The following is a 16,536-nucleotide window of genomic DNA, read 5'->3' on the forward strand; positions in this document are numbered from 1 at the left end:
GAAAAATACTTAAGTTAATGAACTGAGATGGCTGGTTAATTATGCTATAAATAAATCAAGAAGTCCAGATGACATTACAACCACAGACATAATGCTCTTTTGGAGGAGTAATGCTCTTGTGGTTTGCAAAAAACATTCTGAGCCTCTGAGAGATTTCAAGGATAGAAATCCATCCCTAGTCATCCAGTGTTATTTATAAAGGGGGTAGAGAGGATTGTTTTTGTTGTTCTTATGGTTAAAATGTTCAACATAAGACCGCAGTTTTAAAAAGCCACTTAAGGAATTAAAAAAAAAAAAAAAACTCTTATGAATAGCTGTGTTCCCCATGTCTGGAGGCTTTTTGAATATTATGGCATTGGGCTTAAAATTGTCAGGTTAGTTTTACTGTAATTTCATTCAGTGACTCCAAAATTTCGTCTCCTGTCACAAAAGGAGCATCTGCCCGCTGAAAATGATATGGAAGTTCACACTGGATAGCTACACTAAACTATATATTGAGAGCAAAGCAAATTGGGAAGAAAATTGTCTACTACCACCAGTGACCCTCCTTGTTTTTTTAACACATATTTCCCCCCCTCAAACTCTTGTGTTTTAATGCTAACTTTCTATATTTTGCTTTGTCCTGGAATGAGGTTATTCCTTAATGTCTTTATATTTTTGTGCAGCTCAATTAACAGGATAAAGAAAAAATGTGTACTTATTTATTTGTATATACCCTACCCTTTTCCAGAAAGAATATCAAGCAACATTCATGAATTCATAAAATTATACAAGATTGCATAAACTAAATGGGAGTTAAGAAATGCGCTAGAAGAGACAAAAGGACAAGGCTAAAAATGTTTCCTTCCTTGTTATGATCAGGTTACAAACTTGGCTTTAAATCTACATTCAGTCAATATGAAGAGAGAAAAGTGATGAACAGATTCTCAGAATTCATAATATAAAAACAAACCACTTATGGCAAATAATAATAATAGTAAATATCTAATATAGTAATTTTAAATGCCAGGTGTTATTCTAAGCATTATGTGTATATCAACTCATTTAATCCTCATAATAACCTTATTAGGTAGGCATTACACTTATTCTCAATTTACAGATGAAGAAACTGAGGCAAAAGAGATTAAGCAACTTGCCCCAGGTCACATGGCGTGTAAGTAATTATGTTGGGATATTAATATATGAAGTCTGGTTTCAAAATCCCTGATCCTAATTGTTCTGCCACACTGCCTGCAGAAAAATACAAGTATTCTTATGGAAAAAAAATGTGTTCTGATCCTCATTATGACACTATGGGGTAACGTCTTTAAGAAAATTCTTATTGTAGAGTCCACAATAATTTGAAAGACATGTTCCCCAAATAGGCACACATACCACACCAAAAAGCTTATTAGAGAAATCACTTCTGTTGAAGACCAATTCTTGTCAGTGTAGGAAAGTGTTACTTTCAGCTATGATGGTCATGGAAGGCCACCTGGAGGTGGCGACATTTGCATCGACTCAAAAGGATAAAAATGTTTCTAGAGGTAGAAAATATAGGGAAGATGGGAATTATTTTTAGACAGTATTTTTTAAACAGACACTAACACTTGAATGCAATGGAGTCAAAACCATTAGGAACTGGGACGGTACAATAAATCAATCATGTTTCAGTTCACAAACTAGTCACAAATCACATATACATCCTGGGAAAGGTTTGATTGGCAGGATTTCCAGACATGCCTGTGGCCCTTATAAAAATATAGATTCCCAGCCTCTGCCACACCAACTGAGTCCAAATTCCTAGGTAAAATCTGTAGATTCAAATAATATTGCCAAGGAATTGGAGTCAGGTGTTTCAAATTGCAGTAAAATTCATCAGGTCCATGTCACTTGCCACAGAAACCTTAAGAATCAGTCTATGACTGTTAAGATGTTTTAAAACAGTGAATTATTTAATAAAAGAGTAACTCTTGCTTAGGTCACCTTTCATATGTCATATTCAGATCAGTGTGGCATTCCTGCTTGACTCTTCTTTCAATAAGGAAGCATTTCATCACTTTTTCAAAGCGCTAACTTGGAAAGAATATGTACAATTACACCAAAATGTGCCTACCTGTGTTCATTCTGGTTTGAAAACAAATGTGTTGATGTGTTGGGTTTTTAAAGAGGCATATTTTACAAGTTAATTAAAGTGAATGCCTATCTTCAAATAAATGTAATTGACATATATTTTGTATTAAATCTCAGATAAAGTAGTCTTATGAGTCTTTAGACTCATGGAATCGTCCAAACTGAGGACAGACTGTTTTATTGCTGGGAACTTGAAGAGCTAATGGTCTGTAAAACAGCAAACATAAGTTGGGTTTTATTCAATTTCTCCACCAAATGTGTCTACCTGTTGGATTTTCTCAAATAAATACTCTTAGCTGATTCTGGGTTAGGTGCAGCAAGACATTCCCGGACACTTGCATCTAGAGAAAAAGTCTGCAAACCTGCTCTCACTTTTTCTTCCTGCCTTGAGCTATGATGCATGTCTGAAACCAAGTAATGTTTTCCAGTTTATGTCTCCCAAAGTGCTTAAGAAGAAAAAAAAATGACACACACACACAAAAGTCAGCAAGCTTTTTAACAGAGGAAGGACTTTGTGGGCTCATAAAAGCTCAGAATAAGATCTTCCTTTGGATTTTCAGATATTTTTGCCAGCCTCCCTTTGAGGAAGTACTGCCCACTAGCTGGCTTTCTTAGAATGGAAATCCTAAACAATACACTTGATTCAAAGTTGTTTTCCTCAGTCACAGGTTTAGATGAAAAAAAATAATTATGGACAATATGATAAATGGTTCAGAAACTCAGTTTTCATCAAAGAAAACTCTGAATACAAAATAAGGAACCAGATGGATGGATGAATACCGGATGGATAGAGAAAGAGGTAGACAGATACAAGCTCAGAACTAAATAAGAGACCCCCCCCTCTGTAATTCTACATCTAAAACCAAAAAGTAAATAATAATATACATTACTTTAATTTCAATATGTATACTCAAAATTTTTAAGACTTTAAAATTTATTACTCCCTTTCCCCAAATAGCTATTTATGTTTATCCTGTTTCTTTCTCTTTCCAAATGTTCTGCTCACTAATTACCCCTAAAAGAGTTTGTTAATCTACAGGAAAGTTGAGAACCAAGTGATCTGGATTTATTTCAATGACATTTCTTCCTAAATTTACATTTATTACTCCCTTTAAAAATGAAACACACCAAGCTAATATGTTGTGTCCATGCCTTTTTTAACCTTTGGAAAGTAAGCAGCACACTGCCAGGCATGTAGTCAATGTTTAAAATAAACTTGCTAAATTAAACTAACTATTGCCCACACTACACATAAATTTCAGCCATAAGAGGAACAATGCGTGAAAGCACGCTTTGTAATGACCCAGTTCAGCTGGACAGATGAAAGTCTGGGGCGTAGTGTTTCACTGGCTTGATCCATCTGCCATCAGTCACTTGTGGGAAGAGGCTTCTGTTTCTTGTCAGCCAGCAATAGGAAGCACAGCAGGATTTAGTAGCTGCTGAGGTACCAAAGGAAAGGGCACAGTGCACACCATTCATGTCAAGTCAGGGATGGAATCCCAGCTGCCTTATTCTCCCCATCTGGTAAGTAAACACTCTCCGTGCTGCTTTGCCTCAGATAATACCTCGCTTACTAAGTCAGGAAAAATACACTCATTTAGGAAGGAACTTAATAATCCCATTGATAAGAATAAAAATATATATGATTTATATTTTAACTCATAGAGGCTATCTAAAAATTGAGAACATCAATTATTTGGCTTGCTCAACTTTCTCTTTAGCTACCTCTGGTTAATTATCTGATACAGTCCGACAAAGTGGGTTTTAAGGTCATATTATCAAGACACTATTTCAATCGTCAACTTCACATCCTGTACGTAGACATAGCCAAAGTGCAAGATAAAAGGCAGTCCCCTCAGTTAAACTACAAATGGTTTTACTTCTTATCAAAGAGAAGGTGGAATACTCAGGATTTGCCATTTGATTCAGCACTGGAGCCTGCCAAAATGGGAAATATTTGTACGAAGTCCATGGCCATCTAATTGGGAGGTGTGAGGCCATAGTAACAATGTTTCTTTCTTTTTTAAAAAACTTCAGAGCAGTCCCTTTGTTCAACAGGTCACAAACTCTTTTCTGATTTAAAGCGAAAAGAGAAAAACATAATTTGATGTGCAAACGCTGAATGCTATGTACACTACTCTAAAAGTTGTTTAAAAACCGGTAATGTTCCAATAAATAGAATTCTGGCAGTGATATTTCATTAGTGAACAAAGCCAGTAGCCATACTAAGGTGGGGAGGAGGGCTCACCCCTCATTCAGTGCATCTGGAGGGAGGAGAGAGCTACTACTTAATGACTTTGGTGTGCACCAGAGATCTTCCAGGAGACAGCAAGTTTGATTTTCTTCCATGCCCCAGTTTTTGTTTTTGTTTTTTTAACATAGTAAAGCATGTTTAATTCAATTAAGGTGTAACAGAACAGAATTTAAGTACTATAAATTTAATCAAGGTATAACATAGTAAAGTATGTCAAGTATACCAATCATAGCGTACAGTTTGATAATTTTAACATAAGTAATCACGTATCTAACTACTGCCCAGGAGGAGATATGGGACATCACAGAATTCCAGAAGTTTTCCTTATGCCCCCTCCCAGTCTATACTCCCGGCACCCACTAGTGTGACTTCCATTTACAGATGGTATGAAATATTTAGACTTGAATATATTCTTCTCCAGAAAGTCTCTTGTCTTCTGCAGTTGTCTTGTTTTATAGCTAAAATCCCACACCTTGTGGGTTTTATGCATGCTCCAGTTTTTGAATATCAAGACCTTGCTTTTGAGGAAACAAGTGAGAAAAATCGGGAAATAGATACAAAATGATTTTATTATTGTTGTTGTTTATTTGGGGTTTTTTTTTTTTTTTTGCTTATTACATTCATTTGTAAAGTTTGGAATTGATGTTTGTTATTAGTCAGTGGAGTGAGGCACTAAAAAGTTCCCTTTACATGGGGTGATACAGGCTATTAGCTTTCTGAGACACTTGCTAACAAGACAATGTGTGTTTAGTTAAGAATAAAGAGAAAAGAAGGTATGATAGTGCTACCATAATCAGGTGATTCTCTTTAGTGATCGTCCGGTCTTCCCTGGGTAAATCATGACAAATTAGCAGGCAGCTGCCGGCAGAGAGTTACATGGGGCATATTTCCTGGACAGAAAGAATTATGGGAGGGACCTCATTAGGCTTCTATGCTTCAGCTTCCTTTCCTTTCCATCCCCGCCCCACAACTCTGCTTCCATGAGGATCTTACCTGGATCCATCCTTCCTGAAGTAGTTCTATACTGCTGGTGTGTACATCCCTAGGACGGAGGGGTGGCCCAGGGGTCACTATTGGGTGTCTGTGGAGCTTTGGCATGCAGCCAAGGTGACCACACACATCCATGGAAAGCCCCCCAGGGTGTGGAATGAGGCAGTGATGGGAGGAGAAGGAGGCAGACTGCAGACTGGGGGCCAGTTGTTCTCATGCCACCTGGCAGTGTGCTTGAGGGCAGGGAATTCTGGGAAGCAGGATACCTAAAGGACAGTCTGAAAGAGAGTTGTGGGCTTCAGCTGGACTTATCTCTTTGATTCCATGGACTCATTTGCTCCATGGAGAGGGATGCAGCCATAGGAGGAAGAAAATAGGACCCTCTAAAGCATGGGACCCACAGCAGAGGTCCCTGTTGCCCAGATCTAAAGTAGTGTGAAGCGTGATTCGCATCACACCTAGGGCATTAAAAAAAAAAGGACCTCTCACCATTTTGTGCTATTCTGTTTTCAAGGTATTTACCACTAGTCGTGGAATTAGTTTATGCTATACTTTATCATATTTTACTCAGCCTAATCATTCTCATCACAGCCATCATCCAATGCTATTTTAAATTTTCTATTTATAACCAGAAGTCTACTTCTGGTTTCAAAGGTAATTATTTTACCTCTCCTATAAAAGAACTGTTGATAAAAGTTAGACCAAAAAAAGAAACCACTGAAACTGTCCAGTAACATTGTCAAATATAAAATAGTTAAATATAAAACAGTCAAATGTAAGAAAAAGTCTAAACTTAACCTAAATGCAAAAGGAACTACAGTATTATATTATCTCCACTTCAGGCATTATGTATTCACTTGTTACAGTGCAACTGTGATGAAAGATGCTGAGGGCCTACACCCAGCTGCTGTGCCTGCACCTTGTCAGGTGTGTAATTGCAAAGCTTGGGTCTAGAAATAATAGTCTGACTCGAATATTCTCACAGGGCTGTGTGGGTCAAACACATGAATAAACATCCACAACAAAAACAGAGTTCAAAATCAGTATAGAGCAAGAAATCCCTGATCAAATATATTTTTATAAGTACTTTAAATAAATGCTCAAAAGCAGTCAGAGGAGCTTTGTTCTCAGCTCAACACACAACAAATGAGTTAACCCAAAAGCACCTCTTAATACCTTGAAGTCTCCAATATTCAAAATTTCTTATTACACGCATTTTTTGGTAAGAAAAACATTTCCCATTTTACTCTCAGAGTGGTAGCAGGCAGGTCCAGGAGCACTGGGTGTGCTCTGTGAAGCATATATATGCTCATGTCTTTCCCTGGGACCCATCAAGGTGCTTAGTGACTGTCACAGGAAGGCAGTGGCTTAGTGTGACCAACCCAGGCCTCCCCAGAAGCCGGGCAAGACTCTAACAGGTCCAGTAGTCTTAGTGATAAGACAGTTTGGTGATTCCCCACTCAATGATGGCTCATTTCAGGTAACCTACAGTCAACCCCATGGGCTGAAAATTCATAACAGAGGTATGAATAAAACCAACCTGGTTTTATTACAGCAAGGTGCTTTTAACCTTTCTGCTCTTAACCTTGTTTCTAGCTTGGAGTGGTGAAGGTAACTATTTATAGCACTGGTTGGCATGTTAATTACAGTTTTTAAATGTTAAATTATTTTTTTTTTTAATTGCATGTGGATTAAATGCTTGAAGATTGTGATTAGCACCTCCAATGAATTCTTTGGTTCCACTGAACAGTTGTAAAACCTAGGCTCTGGCCCATCCTCCACACTGTTACCAGCGTGACCATAAACCAGACACCCCTGCTTAAAAAGTTAGCTTGAAAATACAGTCCAAACTACTTAAAGGAAACTGGTTTTTAATACAGGCCTACTGTATCTAATTCTATATTTCTACTATTCTCTGCAATAAACTCTCTTCTCCCCTTAGCAGACCTCTCATAATGGACTCACCTTCCCCATTCTTTGCTTAGTACATTCTATCTTGATTATTCTCAGCAATGGTTGGATGAGAATAGGGTGGAACTCACGTTTAAGAGAATAGTATTGGTTTCTAACATGACTGAGGCAAAAGACATTCATGCTCTAAGAAGGAAGATCTAGGTCAATACAAATAGAGACACCAATGCCTGGGATGATCTAATTTGGTCAGGTTAGAGAATACAGAAAGCTAAGACTCTGCATGATGGTAGAAGGCCTTGGAGGCTTGTATTTCTGGGGATAACTGAGGGAGAAAAGGGATGAAAGACATAATGCAGTTTATTCTGAGGGCAAGGTGGCTATTTGATTCTAATTATGCATTATTTATTGAATTTTGTTCCTCGCTGCAGTTAAAGTGGTGAGACTAGCAGTGTCATTGGCTGGGGAAAGACGGAGAGGCTGGTAGTCTTACCCGGAGCATTCAGCTCCATAAGTGTTCCTTAAAAATGTTTTTTCCATCTGTTCCATGGCTATAAACTATTCTCAAACACTGGTAATCACCATCAACAGGATTTCAACACATTGAAATTGGTTTATTTTGATAATTCTATGAAACGTATGTAGATGTGTTGAGAAAAACATAACTATTACCGCTGAGTATGCATCTATAATTCAATTGACCACATCTTACTATTCTGCTCAAAAATTTAGTAGATCTTGTCATTTTCTTTCCTGCAATGGGAAAAATTCATAAAGCATGCCCTGTTCAATCAAGGAAATCTGTAGTGATTTGTGAGAATATGAGTCCACTGAGAATCTGAAATCAGCTATAATATGATACATATCGTAATAGGGGCCATCTCATCTGATTATTGGGAGGATTACCTAAAATAATGCATATGTAGAGCACCTAGTGATGGTTCAATTTTTTAGAATTATGCTTATTTTTATTCTAGCAAGTTTATCAAAACTTGCTCCAATTCTTGAATCCTGTTAACTTACATGGTATAAATTGATAAATACTCAAAACAAAATAAGTGTAATATTTAAGAGTTGACACATGAGTCCCTCTTAGGAAAGAAACTATTCTTGATAAACTCCTGGATTATAGAAAATAAGACCCAGGGGGCACATGTGGACCCCTTAACTTATTCATTCCTTCATTCACTCATGCATTCATTGAGTGCTTACTATCAGGCATTGAAGTTATAGCAACAAACAAAACAGATAAAGCCATTGATCTCATAAAGTTAATGTTCTAGTGGGGGAGACACACACAGAGACACACACATATGCTTAATTTCAGGGAGTGATAAGTGCCATGAAGCAAATAGGACAAAAAGACAGAGAATAGCTAGGTAGGTTAGGGGACTTAGGATGGATAGGATGGTCACAGAAGGCATCTTTGAAGAGGTGACATTTGAATCAAGACCCAAATGAGGTGATGCAGCAGATAACGAGAATTGTAAGCAGAGGGAAGAACAAGTGCAAGGGATCTGGTTTGGGAACAGATGCGGCAAGTTGGCGAGGCACCAGGAAGGCCAGGGTGTCCAGAACTTAGGGTGGAAAGAACTTTGGATTTTATTCTAATAGCAGCTCTTTTTCTCATAACCATATAGGAGTGACTCAGCTGTTCTAAATGAGATAATAAAAGGATTTATTTAAATCAACCCATGTACTATTAATTAATTTAACATACCTTCTTTAAATTGAATTTAGTTAAACAGTACTGAAGTATAAAAATGAAAGGAATAGTCATTCCCACTAACCCAGTACCTCTCCCTAAAAGGAAATGCTATTATAATTTTGGTGTATTCTTCCAGTTCAAAATATATTTATTTACTGCCAAAAATAGAAACATGCCACTGCCATCATTTTGCACCCTGATTTTTTTACTTCATAATATCACTTGGAAACTCTTCCATTCAAGGATGTACATATTTTCATTATTTTTAAATGACTGCTCAGTGTCACACTGTATGGATTATCCTAATCGATTTAATTAGGTTCTTATATAAGAAACTTTGTTTCCAATTTTTGCTATTATAAACAATACTATTACTTAAATCTTGGGATGTATAGATAAATTCACAAATTTATTCCAGAGCACACTTCCAGAGGGGCTGAAGGACTGATGGAAATTTCCATCAAGAAAGATAACTGAAGGGATCAGGGTAGCCTTATACTAAATGCAGAGTCATTCTTCTTACAGCAGTGTAAATGCTTTGCCCTCTTAATCCCCTTGTCCCAATCTTCCAAAAAGTTCTCTACACTCACGAATGTTTCATTTGCATGGGCTACATTTTTGTTTTTTGGAAAAAAAAAATAGTTCAGAGTGTAAATCTGGAATGATATGGTGGATAAAAGAGACAGGAAACATAGAAACCTAGACACAGGCTGGAGGAAGAGTAACCATTAAGAACTCAAGCTACCTGGATTTCACTGACATTTGAAAAGTGTTTCCTCCTTCCACAAGGTGGGTATCAAGATTCAAGGCAATCTTATCTAGATCTCAAGGAAGACAAGGTGGCCCCAGCTGACATCTGGGTTACATATTTAATGCCCAAACATCCAAGGAGGGGGGAATCAGTCAAGCCAACTCTTTTGATTTCATGTAAACAAAATAACCAATTGATGGACTGATTGCTTCACTTGTTTTGGATTTCTATATACACAACCACATGCCAGTGATCAAAAATAAATCATCTTCAAATTCAGAACAATACACAGGACTGTGTTATATTGTTCATAGCAATCTATGTTATAAAGAAAAATGTATCTACTACAGTCATTCTTACTTCACATTTTTGTAAGGTACCAAAAAGAACATTAATTATAGGCAAATAATTGTCACTTACCCAGAATACAAATAACCTCCTTCATAATTATGGCTTCTTTGCTTTTCTTCCTTCTCTCAGTAGTGTGGTACTTTATTATTCATTCTTATCTCCACAATACGGTAAGCTGATAAAGAGGAATAGAAACCCACATCAATATTTTCAGCTGTCCAACTAAGTGTTTAAGAGGCATACCAATATTTTTATTAAATAAATTAAGAATTTCCATATTTTTACTCATGTTTTCATTTAATTTCTTAAAAACAAATAGTGTTTCAGCTATCAAAAATGAGCCAATTATTATCTATTCCCCTAAATAATTTAGAAAGACATTCAATAGCATCTACTTGTCTCTGCTTATAAAAATAATTACATATCCATTGCAGAAACTATAAATATATACAACAAAAACTGGCTGGTTTCCTCTGCTTATTTGTAGTGTCTGTATTTCTATACTATTTTGGAAAATTGAGTCAATAAATCGCATGGATGTTAAGCTAAAATGTGGATTATCAAAGTAAATTATAAAATCTACTCCTGTAAATATCCTTCAATAATTATTATAAATCTAGAATTATATAGCTATAATCCTATCCAAAATCAGAAAAGAGACTAATCTTCCTCTCAATTTTTTTCTAATTCCTATGGTTTCAATTATCATCTATTCAAAACATGTATCTAATCTAGATTCCTCTTCTGAATTGCAAATCTGCATATCCAACTGCCTGCAAGAAATACCCATTTAGAGTTCCCAGGCATACCTCAAAGTCAACAAGTTCAAACCACCTTAAGAAAGCTTTTTTACCTGAAATCGATTTTTCCTTCAATGTTTCTCATCTTAGTTAAAGGCAGTACCATCTACACCTCAATGGATAAAGCAAAACATCTTCTCTCCTTTTCTTTTGTTCTCCGTGTCCAATCATTAAGTCTTGTTTAATTTGCCTCCTAAATATTTCTTGGCTCATTTTACTTCTTGCCATCCTCACTGTTTCTAGCCTAACTAAAATCACTACTTCTTTCACCTGGGTGACGCAGTCCACATGAATGGGGCCCCTGGCGTTGTAGAGCAGGCAACATTTGGAGTCCTTCTAGCTTCACCTTTTATCATCTTCCTCTCGAACTCTACTCTGTAGCATATTAAACATCTTTTGTCTCCTTAAACCTTTCATACTCTCTTACCTTGGAGCCTCCAGACAAGCTGTACTCTTTGTCTAGTGTATATAGCATAGTTATATAATATATGTAGCATATACGTGTATTATGTATATGTTTATATATGCTATATATATATATATATATATATATATATATATATATATATATATATACACACATATATATTATTTGTTCTGAGATACTTTTTATCATCACCCCTGCGATCAACATGATGGCTGAGCTGGGTGTCCCACTAGTATAGTCCCAAAACATCTGTTACTTTCTAATCAGAGCACTTACTACTTTTATTATAATTACTCATTTGCCTGATTATGCCCTCTGGTGGCATCAAGGATGTGTATTTTTTTATTACTGTGTTTTCAATATCCAGCACAACTACCAGAGTAGACACTGGAAATATTTCCTAAATGGAATAATTAATGAATCAATAAATATATGCTAATGTTTCAAGCAAAAATATGATAACACAAGGGTCATGACCTTATTCAAACCAAGAATTAAGATGAAGTAGGAGATATTTGTAGATAGAGTTAATGTCATTATTATTATTCCATCTGCAAGGTAAAATGTAGTGCTTATTCTTCATTTCCAAAAGCTGAGAATTATTAACACTGCCTCTGTAAGCAGAAATGCTCAAGGAAAGGCTGGGATCCACGGTGTGCCTTTTCCTAACTTCGCCATTTTAGACATGACAGCTCAACTCTAGCTGAACACAGCCAGACAACTCCCGAGGATATAACTAAAACCTTAAGTTGCCAGCAAATTGTTTTCCAAAAGAATAATTATTAGGACAACAAAATCATGTAAATACAAAATGGAAAGCCAAGACAGGTCATCTAATCTCTCTTGTGAGAATTCTCTTAAATGTTGGCCTCAGTGCTCTTCAGGGTGAATTTTAAGTACAACCAGTGATGTAAATCCCACCTTTACCCTTGGGAGGCTGTTGTGCAAACCAAAAGTTTCCATTGCTTCTACTTGGGTAAAATATTTTAAAATATTTTCCTCAATGTGTGTATTTTACTCTAGCTCTCTTGTGCCTCTATCTTTTTAGGTTTTATAAATAAAAATAAGTGGTGATATAATCTTAGAGCAGTAGTTTTCATTCAACTAAGAGTTCAGTTACAAGCAGCAAAAGTACCCTTTTCATTTAAAGTAAACTTAATGGTGACAATAATTTTTTTCTATTCTAGGTTTAATACGCTTTTATTTCATTCTATTGATGTTTAAAAATTGGAAGGGGTAAAAATGTCAGAATTTATCACTTCAGTAGGTTAAATCTTAGTAAAATCTTCAGGTTCATTTGCTGTGATGCTAAAAATTTAATGGAATATTGTTTAATTAAATGAGCTGTTTGCTAGAGCTGGGAAATTTGGGGATTATATAGAATGTTATGAAACTTATTTTTGTTTATTTGTTTAACATTTTAATCTTATTTTTCCTTCAGAATCTTGCCATTATCGGTCTCAATACATTACCCTTTCACGTAATTAAACCTATCTTTGGTTCAATGGATAAGACAATATTGGCTTTTTAAATGCAACATTTCCCAAACATTAGTCTTCTGTGTACCAATTACCTGAATTTTGGCATATTTTATACTACTGTACCATCTTTCACTGAATATTTTTTCTTGAGATAACGTACTTGTTTGAATTCAAATATATTTTAAGTAATATTTATGTCATTTAATCCCTTTTTCCCCTAATATAGGTAAATGCATACAATTTAAAACGTTATCGCATAACTTCTAAAATTATCTCGTAGCCCACAATTAGGAAAAGCTGTTCTGTCGTATTTCATTATAAATCTCGGGGAGAGGCCTCCGCTGCCATGGAGGTGTTTCTCATGATCCGTTGCCACGAGACCACCATCTTCACGGATGTCAAGGAGCAGAGCAACGTGATCGAGCTCAAGCGGCCGCTGGAAGAGTAGCAGCTGTACAAGGACGACCAACTTCTGGACGACGGGAAGACATTGGGTGAGTGTAGCTTCACCAGCCAGGGAGCAAGGCCTCAGGCCGCAGCCCCTGTGGAGCTAGCCTTCCGGGCAGATGAAGCATTTGAAGACCTGTGCATTGAACCCTTCTCCAGCCCACCTGAGCTGCCTGCTCTGTGTGATGAAGCCTCAGGACTCAGGAAGCAGCGCCAATGAACAAGCTGTGTAGTTGGAGAACCTTCCCCCACTCCTGTTCCCCCCATCTCCCTCTAATAAAAGCGATTTGGGTGTTAAAAAAAAAATGTATATATAATTTCCTTCTTCTTTCATAAAAAGAATCTAACTTTCAGTGTTATCTTCTGATAGTCTCCTAGCAGTTTTAAAAATTTGTATTGTGAATTTTAAAAAAAGCTAAAAAAAAATCTGTATTGTGTATATTATGTTTTAAATTTGTTATGCTGTTCTCCTATTACTATAAAAATCCATTTAATTTAAACAAATATAGAGAAATCACAGGCATTATTTATAAAAATTAAAAGATTAGTTTTTTTCTTTGATACATTTCTAATAGAGGTGCTACTGAACTTACTTTACTAAAGGGGTAAGACATATAGTTAATAACAGCTAAAATATTTAAAATATTCTGTTCTATTGACACTAGTTATTGCCTGAATATTATGCACTCCTACTTTTTTACATAACATTTTCAAAAGTCAACCTAAGTCAAAAATAAATTCTAAATTAGATATTGATTCATATGAACTCATATTTTGATCTGATTGTTTTCTTTGGGTACTATATTGGGTACCTCTGAAAACACTTCTACTTCAAAATTATTGAGGAAAAATAGTCTTTAGCAACAAATAAATAGAGATTTACAAAACTTTGACCATTATGAAAACCTGCTGCAGTTATCCTCAGCTGGATTCATTGCCATTTATTATTTTTGTTTATGATCTTTTAGCCAGTTCCCAATCCATGTGACTCTGTTCTCATCCAAAACAATTATTAATTTGCAACTAAAAGTTCATGATCCACTGTTTCAAATGCTTCACTGAAGCCCAAATACATGACGTCAATTCCATCCTCTTCATCCAATTAGTTTTGCAACTCTATCAAACAGGCTTATCATCATGGTCTGGCATGATTTGTTCATTATGGACCATGGTGCTTAAGGTTCAAAATTCCATGTCTTCTAACTGCTTACAGATTTTCCTTCAATATTTTCTTCCTTACTTCACTCCATATTGATCTATTGCTTGGTTGTGCGTAAACATTTGTTTTATTTAGACATGTTTACAGAGAAGAAAAACTGAAGGAAAGTAACGTGTAGAATCACTTTAATTGCTCTTTGCAAACTACATAGCATTTAAATGAGGTGCTTTGGGAGCTTTGGTCTTTTTTATATTTCCTTAATTTTACATAAAATCCTTTTTATGAGAATTACTAAGGAGTTCTGCATTATTAATTTGTGGGTACCTGCATTTTCAAAAGACTATGAGGGGCTTCCCTGGTGGCGCAGTGGTTGAGAATCTGCCTGCTAATGCAGGGGACACGGGTTCGAGCCCTGGTCTAGGAAGATCCCACATGCCGCGGAGCAACTGGGCCCGTGAGCCACAACTGCTGAGCCTGCGCGTCTGGAGCCTGTGCTCCACAACTAGAGAGGCCGCGACAGTGAGAGGCCCGCGCACCGTGATGAAGAGTGGCCCCCACTCGCCACAACTAGAGAAAGTCCTCGCACAGAAACGAAGACCCAACACAGCCAAAAATAAATAAATAAAAATTAAAAAAAAAGACTGAAACTAGGCTAATTAGAGAAGAGTGTTTTGGCTCAGAGGGTTCATACAATAAAGCAATAGGTTCCATCATGACTCAAATAGAAAATGAGCTAGTTGTGGGGTAGAGTGGAGTAAAGAGGAGCTAAGAATGTCTATATGAGGGATAAAATTAATTCATAATTTATAATATATAATTACAAATATTTGAATTTTTATAAATATTTGAATGGCTGTAATATAAAACTAGTTGCAAAAGTAAAAACAACTTTAAGATTTCTTGGTGCACCAGCAGCCCATTCATGACAATTATTGGTAAAATCTGCAATAAGCAATAGTTTTAATGACATCAATTACCAATTGTATTGGCTCCAATTTCTATGATAGTTAAATTGTTTCATTATACGTGAATAATCCTAGAAAAGATTTGTTCCTTTAATGTAGAAAAGTTTGTTCCTTTAATGTTCTTCCTAGAAAGCTGTTGACATTTGCTGATTGTATAGCAAATGTCTTTTTCTTAAAAAAAAAAAAAAATCACAATATAGCAACTGTTTTAACCTTCGAAATTACTAAAGTCTGAGAAATTGGAGATTTCCATATTACATTTCCTTTCTGTTCAGGGTAATTAAAAAACACGTTTGCGAAAAGTTATAATTTTTTAAAAAGCATTTGCAAATTGAATATCCATGTTTAAAATGCTTTTGCAAACATCTTGCTTTCCCAGTTACCAAAACGATTATTTTTTTTTTAAACAAGGCAAGTGATTGCTTTATGAATGCTTTTTCTTAACGCTCTACTATTTTTTTTTTTAATTTTTATTTATTCATTTATTTATTCATTCATTTATGGCTGTGTTGGGTCTTCGCTTCTGTGCGAGGGCTTTCTCTAGTTGTGGCGAGTGGGGGCCACTCTTCATCACGGTGCGCGGGCCTCTCACTGTCGCGGCCTCTCTTGCTGCGGAGCACAGGCTCCAGACGCGCAGGCTCAGCAATTGTGGCTCACGGGCTTAGTTGCTCCGCGGCATGTGGGATCTTCCCAGACCAGGGCTCGAACCCGCGTCCCCTGCATTGGCAGGCAGACTCCCAACCACTGCGCCACCAGGGAAGCCCAAAACGATTATTTTTAAAATGAAAATATCATATTTTGTCTTATACTCATCCAATTCAGTAAGAAAGTATTTACACTTATAATTGAAGAAAGCTCTTATTTTTTAAGTCTGATTAATATCTGATCAAATTCTAGGCTAGGGCTCGGCCACTAAAGGGCTTGGCGATTTGAAATTTAAGCAGGCATGTAAAATGGTCCTCTTGATTGCTCACGGGGGCAGGAGGTGTGTGTTCATAGACAATCAAAGGAAAAGGAAAACATTTCATTTTTTTCCAATCAAATTGCTAATTTCTGGAAAATTTTGTGAAATTATAAATGAGAAACTGTAATAAACTTCTGTGAATTTAAGCACACATGATTTAAAGACTAACTTGCCTGTGATATTGGAATAGTGTAGAAGAAATTGAAAATAATGTTT

The 16,536-nt window shown here is 36.2% G+C and overlaps 1 pseudogene across 1 annotated transcript; it reads left to right on the forward strand.

Annotated features, from left to right (window-relative positions):
• Positions 1–10,245: 10,245 nt before the first annotated feature.
• LOC309657930 (elongin-B pseudogene) lies at positions 10,246–15,749 on the forward strand (annotated as a pseudogene). The gene has a single exon. The product of its transcript is annotated as an elongin-B pseudogene (transcript).
• The last annotated feature ends 787 nt before the right edge of the window (positions 15,750–16,536 follow it).

The sequence above is a fragment of the Balaenoptera physalus genome, assembly GCF_965194825.1.
Source record: "Balaenoptera physalus genome assembly, chromosome: 3".
NCBI lineage: Eukaryota > Metazoa > Chordata > Mammalia > Artiodactyla > Balaenopteridae > Balaenoptera > Balaenoptera physalus.